At 38.4% G+C, this 6,758-nt stretch overlaps 1 protein-coding gene across 3 annotated transcripts in view; it reads left to right on the top strand.

Annotated features, from left to right (window-relative positions):
* Positions 1–6,758, top strand: part of Capsl (calcyphosine like) — a 50,833-nt gene that overhangs the window by 11,298 nt on the left and 32,777 nt on the right. The window contains exon 1 of one of the 3 annotated variants that reach the window (XM_050138923.1): positions 677–805. The exons of the other annotated variants lie outside the window; for them this stretch is intronic. The gene's annotated coding sequence lies outside the window, so the exon portion shown is untranslated. Of the gene's footprint in view, positions 1–676; positions 806–6,758 lie in introns of those variants that run through there. 3 annotated transcript variants of the gene reach the window in all.

The raw sequence follows: 6,758 nt of genomic DNA on the forward strand, positions 1-6,758 counted from the left end.
GAAAAAAAAGAAGCAGACTCACCTAGGAGGAGTAGAAGACTGGAAATAATCAAACTGAGGGCTGAAATCAACAAAATAGAAACACAGAAAACAATCCAAAGAATCAATGAAACAAAAAGCTGGTTCCTGGAGAAAATCAACAAGATTGATAAACCCCTATCCAAACTAATCAAACGGCAGAGAGAGAATATGCAAATTAATAAGATCAGAAATGAAAAGGGGGACATAACCACAGACATGGAGGAAATTCAGAGAATCATTAGATCTTACTACAAAAGCCTGTATGCCACAAAACTGGAAAATGTAAAAGAAATGGACACTTTTTTAGATAAATACCATATACCAAAGTTAAACCAGGACTAGGTGAACAAATCTAGATAAATACCATATACCAAAGTTAAACCAGGACTAGGTGAACAATCTAAATAGACCTGTTAGTTGCAAAGAATTAGAAGCTGTTATCAAAAACCTCCCTACCAAACAAAGCCCAGGACCAGATGGTTTCAATGCAAAATTCTACCAGAACTTCCAAGAAGACCTAATACCTATACTCCTTAATGTATTTCACAATATAGAAACAGAAGAGTCATTGCCAAAAGATGTGAAACAGAGTCAAGTCTTTTATTACTGTAATAATGTGTGGTATATTGTGATATGTTTAAATATTACTCAATTGGCGTTTTCCTAGATTTAAAAAAAAGGAGAATATGTCATATGAGATTATGACCTGGAGTCTACCTGAAGATCAAGAAAAGGAATTTGATAATAGATTTTCTCTACTTATGGAAGAATTATTTATTGACAGGTAATTTGTTTCATTTCTTGGAACCAAAGTATTACTAATCCAGTCTTACACATGGGTAGATGATAGTTGCACGATGCTTTGAGTGAGTTTAAGAGAAATGGTTTCTGGGTGAATTAATTGGTGTAGGGATGGATTGTGTTTGAGTGGGGCATGGTAGATGACTGACTCCTGTGGGGGATGTAAACCTGTTCTTTCCCTTCTTTGACTCTTCCAAACACACATACTTTAGCAATTATGACGCCATCTATCATGGTGTCTTCAATCAAGCTGACTGCCATTGATACCATGAGCTTGAACTTTCACAATTAGGACTTAAATATGCTTCTTTTCATTATACATTGACCTAAATTCAGTTATTCTGTTATAATAATAGAAAATAGATCCACACAATGCATAATTCTCTACAATATATATAGTGTGTGTATATATATACAATTCTCTATAATATATATAATAATACACTGTTTGGGTAATCAAATTGTCAAATAATAGGGAGGCAGAAGCCTAAGTGTCCATCTCTGGCATCAAATGAGCTTCCAGTACCATATTTGGGTCAAATATATTTGAGTTGTTGGCAAAATGGCATCCACAGGAATGCCTCCAAACAACCCAGGTAGTTACCAAAACTATAGATTTATCTTCACAAACTTACAAGAAGGCTCTATTGCTGAAGACAACACCGATACAGATCATTGATCATGGAGAAATTGAGCTGTTCCCTTTAAAGAGCCTAGGATCTAGCATCTTTGGTATAATTATATACTTTGTATGCTACCAAAAGAAAAATGTAAATACCAAGTTTCACAAGCCCACTGATCTACAATGCTGTCTCCCCAGAAAGTTTTGCTAGGGCCATGGAGACACAAACTTGTGGGAGCAGCCAACAAATCACACAACAATCAGTTAAGGTCCACTACATGATATGAAACTCATACCCAACACTGTTTGGGTAATCAAGAGCCTGAGACTAGATAACCCAAGGACCTAGGGAAAAAACAAATACTACTGCCCTATAAAGCAAAGCAAAATAAAATTTATCAATAAAATGACTTCTAAAGATATTTTGTTAAGCTAGTAGATCAGTAACTTGCCCATTCACCACCAGAGGAGAACCAGGAAGAACAGAAAAAAAAAATGAGAGTCAAAGGAATGAACAACACCAAGAATACAAGGGCCTATGAATCAACATGAGGAAAGCTCATATGAACTTGCAACACACACTGAGGCAGCACACCACACACACACACACATGCATATATGCTTCCAGTTTAGTGTTTTTATGGGATTTCTGAGTGTACAAAAGTGTGGGTCTCTGATTCTTGAGCCTTCTCTAGGGATCTTTTCCTTTTTTTTCTTATCCAACTATAATATGATATTTTTGTTTTATGTTATTATGTTTTTATATTTTGTCATTATTATCCCTTAGAAGCCTATTTCTTTTCTAATGAATTATATAAAGGGAGTAGATCTGGGTGGGCGGAGAGGGGGAAGATATTAGGAGGAGAAAAAGGAAGGCAAACAGTAATCAGGATATATTATGAAGGAAAAATTTGTTTTCAGTAAAAGGAAGGAAAAGGAAAGCTTTTAAACAAATTTAACAGGAAAGGACCAAGGCATGACAGATGACATATGCACATGCAATGTCTTTTTGGCAGAACTGGCCTTTGGGTTAAGAAAAGCCCATACCTCAACTACTGACAAAGATATGAAACAGGATTGTCTTATCTTGCCAAGACAGGGTAGGATAATTCTAAGAAAGTTCCTTGCATTTGATAATGGTATGTCAGTTATGTTAGGCCTTAGCCAAAGTTGGTTGACTCAACAATGAATTTGGGTGATTGCCCAGGTAGTCAGTTGTCTCTGTCATTTGTTGCACATTTTGGATATCTCTCACTTGTTAAGTAATATTTATTCCCTTCTCAGATCTTTGATGGAGTTGAAGATTATATAATTGTAGTACTCTCTACATTATTTAGACTCCTTGAGATAGGATGTTTAGCAAAACTTTTGTTCTCTATACTGTTTGTTATATTTATTATTTGTTATTATTGTTTATAGTTGTAGTTGGTTTAGTTCTGTCTTATTTAGACAAAAGGGGGAGATGTAGGGTTAGGCCAGCCCTAAGGGGGCGGACTCGCCTCTGGCGAATATTTACTGCTATATTGCGCATGCAGAAGCCTGCACTTCCCTTCCTGTTTCTTGTGCTCTGCGGGAACCTTGGTTTCATGAGTCTGATTTTTCCATTAAAGTTGTGCAAATATTTATTACAATTTGTCTTCATTAATCAAAGCCACCACACTAGATCACTTTCCTTCTGTGATTATTCAGCCTGATAAACTGCATGACAGACATCTTGAAGAAGTTAAGATTTCTAGGAATCACATAAATTGAAAGTATTTAATAGTACTAGGGAGGAAGATTTAATTTTTTTTTATTGAGCTCTACATTTTTCTATTCTTTCCTCTCTAACTTTTCACTCCTCTTCAACCTTTTCCCAAGGTTCTCATGCTCCCAATTTACCCAGGAGATTTTGTCTTGTTCTACTTCACATGTAGATTAGATCTCTGTATGTCTCTCTTAGTGCCCTCATGGAGGGTTTAATGTTTAATGTTTTAAGTTTATAGTTCTTTGACATTCTATAACAAGCTTCCTGACACTCAGATCAGTCTATAAGACCTGTGCTTTTAAGACCTAGAAGAATGAGGTGGACTACAGTCTAATGTTATAAAAAATGCTGTACTTCAGCTTTTGTGTACTTTTATACACAAATGTAGTGATGAAAGCAGTGATCCAAGGAATGTCATGTGAGTACAGAAAAACAGGATCAGAAAAAACTATGTAAGAGAGTAGGTTTGTACTGTGTCACATGATGTAGGAACAATGAAAAGGAAGTTCTAATCCTGTAGTTTCTCATCAAATAATAGCAATTATTGAAACTCTCCAGTTAGGTTCATGTGAGGATTCTGTTTTTGGCTTAGGTCTCTTGACTTGAAATTCTTATCAAAAACATGAGAGGATGGATTGAGCTTTTTTTTTTCTGGTAAAATGAGAGATATAACTCGAAATTTCAGGAGTTAAATGTCAAAAGTGGAATCAGACTATTCATTACACATAAGTGCTTAGATGACCAGTGAAAGCATGGTGGATTCTTCCTTCTTTCCTTCCTTCCTTCTTTCTTTCTTTCTTTCTTTCTTTCTTTCTTTCTTTCTTTCTTTCTTTCTCTTTCTTTCTTTCTTTCTTTTCTTTCCTTCCTTCTTCCTTCCTTCCTTCCTTCCTTCCTTTCTTCATTTCACCCTTCCTTCTATCCTTCCTACCTTCTGTTTTTTCTTTTTTGATTTAGCATTTTGACTTGAGGTAGAACTTTTGAATCTCTTTGTGTGGTGATATTTTTATTATGCTATAACAAAACATTTGCTTGAAATCAAATCAGTAAACCATTCTCTACAACACACTGGTATTTCTTCTGTCTGCTGCTTTACCTGGTATCTGACACTTTCACAGTGAAATATTGGACCATTTTTGTATTTTGCAACAGCTCATCCTAATATTCGACTCTTTGTCACCCACGGTGGAATGAATAGCATCATGGAGGCCATCCAGCATGGAATCCCAATGGTGGGGATTCCCTTCTTTGGAGACCAGCCTGAAAACATGGTCCTCATAGAAGCCAAGAAAATTGGTGTTTCTGTTCATGTAGACACACTCAAGGCAGAGACATTTGCTCTTACACTGAAGGAAGTCATGAGAGCAGAGCCTGGTGTCTCTGCTCCAGAGAGCAGAGCTGTTGGGTCTCTCTGGGAGCAGAGCAGAGTCTGAGCTCACTTCCTTTTCCTCCCAGCATCCTATTCTGTTTACTCCTCTCACCTATGTTTTAACTTATCAGGGCCAGCCAAGCAGTTTCTTTATTGCTTAACCAATGAAATCAACAGATTGATATATGACACTCCCACATCAGGTGAGGTGCTGAGAGTACACTTTTTCTTGGTGTGGTATGGTGATTTCTTCCAAACACATTATCTTTATGACCTCTTTGGGTACCTGTCACTGAATTCCAGTTGAGTCAGGAGAGAACCTTTGTATGTTCTTAAGATGACTGATCTCCTGACTCTTCATATACATATAGATTTCCAGTTTAATCAGAAGAGGCCACATCACAAGAAAATATCTTATGTATAAGATAAGCATTTAATTGGGCCTTGCTTACAGATCAGGGGGTTAGGCCATGGCTATAATGTTGGCAAGTGTGGCTGCAGGCATGGCACAAAGCTGTAGCCGAGAGCCTTCATCTTGATCTGCAGGCTGGAGGCAGAAAGAACAAGACTGGGCTCGATGTGGGCCTTTTTAAAGACCTCAAGCGACAATCTCCTCCAGCAAAAATCACAATTATTAATCTTAACTAAACAGTCCACCAACAGGAGCAAACATTCAGATATATGTGGTTATGGGAGCCATTGTTCACTCAAACCATGACAGGGACCTTCTCTTGTCCTTACTGCGGTGATCTCCCTCCTTCTTTGTGTTGACCTCCCAGGACAGTCTCTCCAATGTTGTCCTCCTAGGAGACCATGTACTTGGCTGTTATTTTTCTGTTACTGTGCTCAGTCATCATACACTACTTTCTCTTTGACCCTTTAATAGATTGTAATATCTCAGTCACGTGTGTCATTACTGTCTGCCCCACACTAGCACATAGAAAACGGGCATCATGAGGAAGCATTGACAATCTGTTTCCACTCTGCTTCTAGAGCCAAGGGCAGGCCTGTTATAAAGGAAGTTTTCCCAAACCTAGAATAAATTAGACAGGAACAGAGACGAGAACAGTTGACCCACATATCACTTGCCCATCTACACAACGATTTCACAAAAACCAGGACTGCATACTTGTGTTTCAATGTCGTATTCATATAATCAAATATATATCCTGTTGATATGTTCGAATACATTTAATGTGAACACTATTTCAGTATAATAGCTGCAATCCTTATAAACATATTTTTTTACATTTCCCTTCAAAGTTTAATTATGATCCTTTTAAGGTTTTATCTTTTTTTTGCTTCTTGTTGTGCTTATAATGGGGACTCAGGTAGACAGTGTTAAGTGTTAAGTTAACAAGTTTGTTTGAAGCTGGCTATAGACTAGAAAAAATGTGTGTGTGTGTGTTTATGTTATAAGGTCTGAAGAACGGGCACAGCACATTGGTAACACATTCTCTCTGTGTCTGCCCTCAGGTACAAGTCTGCAGCAATGACTGCCAGGGCCATCAGGCGCTACCACCCCCTCACACCTTCTCAGCGTCTGGTGGGCTGGATTGACCACATCCTACAAACAAGGGGAGGAGCGCATCTAAAGCCCCATGGCTTTCAGCAGCCATGGCATGTGCAGCACCTGCTGGATGTCCTGTTGTTCCTGCTGGGGCTCACGCTGGCCACCTTGTGGCTGTTGAAGAAAGTGCTGGGCTTGTTGCTCAGGCTCCTGTGTGTGGCTAGGAAGGAAAAGAAGGCATAAAGTTAAGTTTGACCTGGGGAGGATGTTGGGAGTTCTGGCTCTTTAAGGGCTTCCCGTTCCCTAGCACAAGGAACTCCCAGCGTTCTCCTCTTTCCCTCTTCCTGCAGGTGGACCTCCAGTTGTCCTCACTATTTTCTGTCTTTTTCATAATGCTCATACAGTACATTGACAGACTGGCGACTCCTCATTACCTGGCTCTCTTTGTTCTAGTACAATCCTTCTTTTCCTGGTTAATTCTCCTCTTCGGTCCTTTCTGCCATTCACAGTGCTGTGAGAGTTTCATCATCTCTGTTACTTCTAGTCTCTGAATCTTACTTCTCCAATCACTTGAGATAAAAACCCCACACTTGACAAATTCTACTTACTCCTTTATTTTTTTTTAATTTATTTCTTTATTTATTAAAGATTTCTGTCTCTTCCCCAACGCCACCTCCCCTTTCCCTCCCCC

This window comes from Alexandromys fortis, unplaced genomic scaffold (genome assembly GCF_014885135.2).
Source record: "Alexandromys fortis isolate MF-2015 unplaced genomic scaffold, M_Fortis_MF-2015_v1.1 scaffold_37, whole genome shotgun sequence".
Taxonomy (NCBI): Eukaryota; Metazoa; Chordata; class Mammalia; order Rodentia; family Cricetidae; genus Alexandromys; species Alexandromys fortis.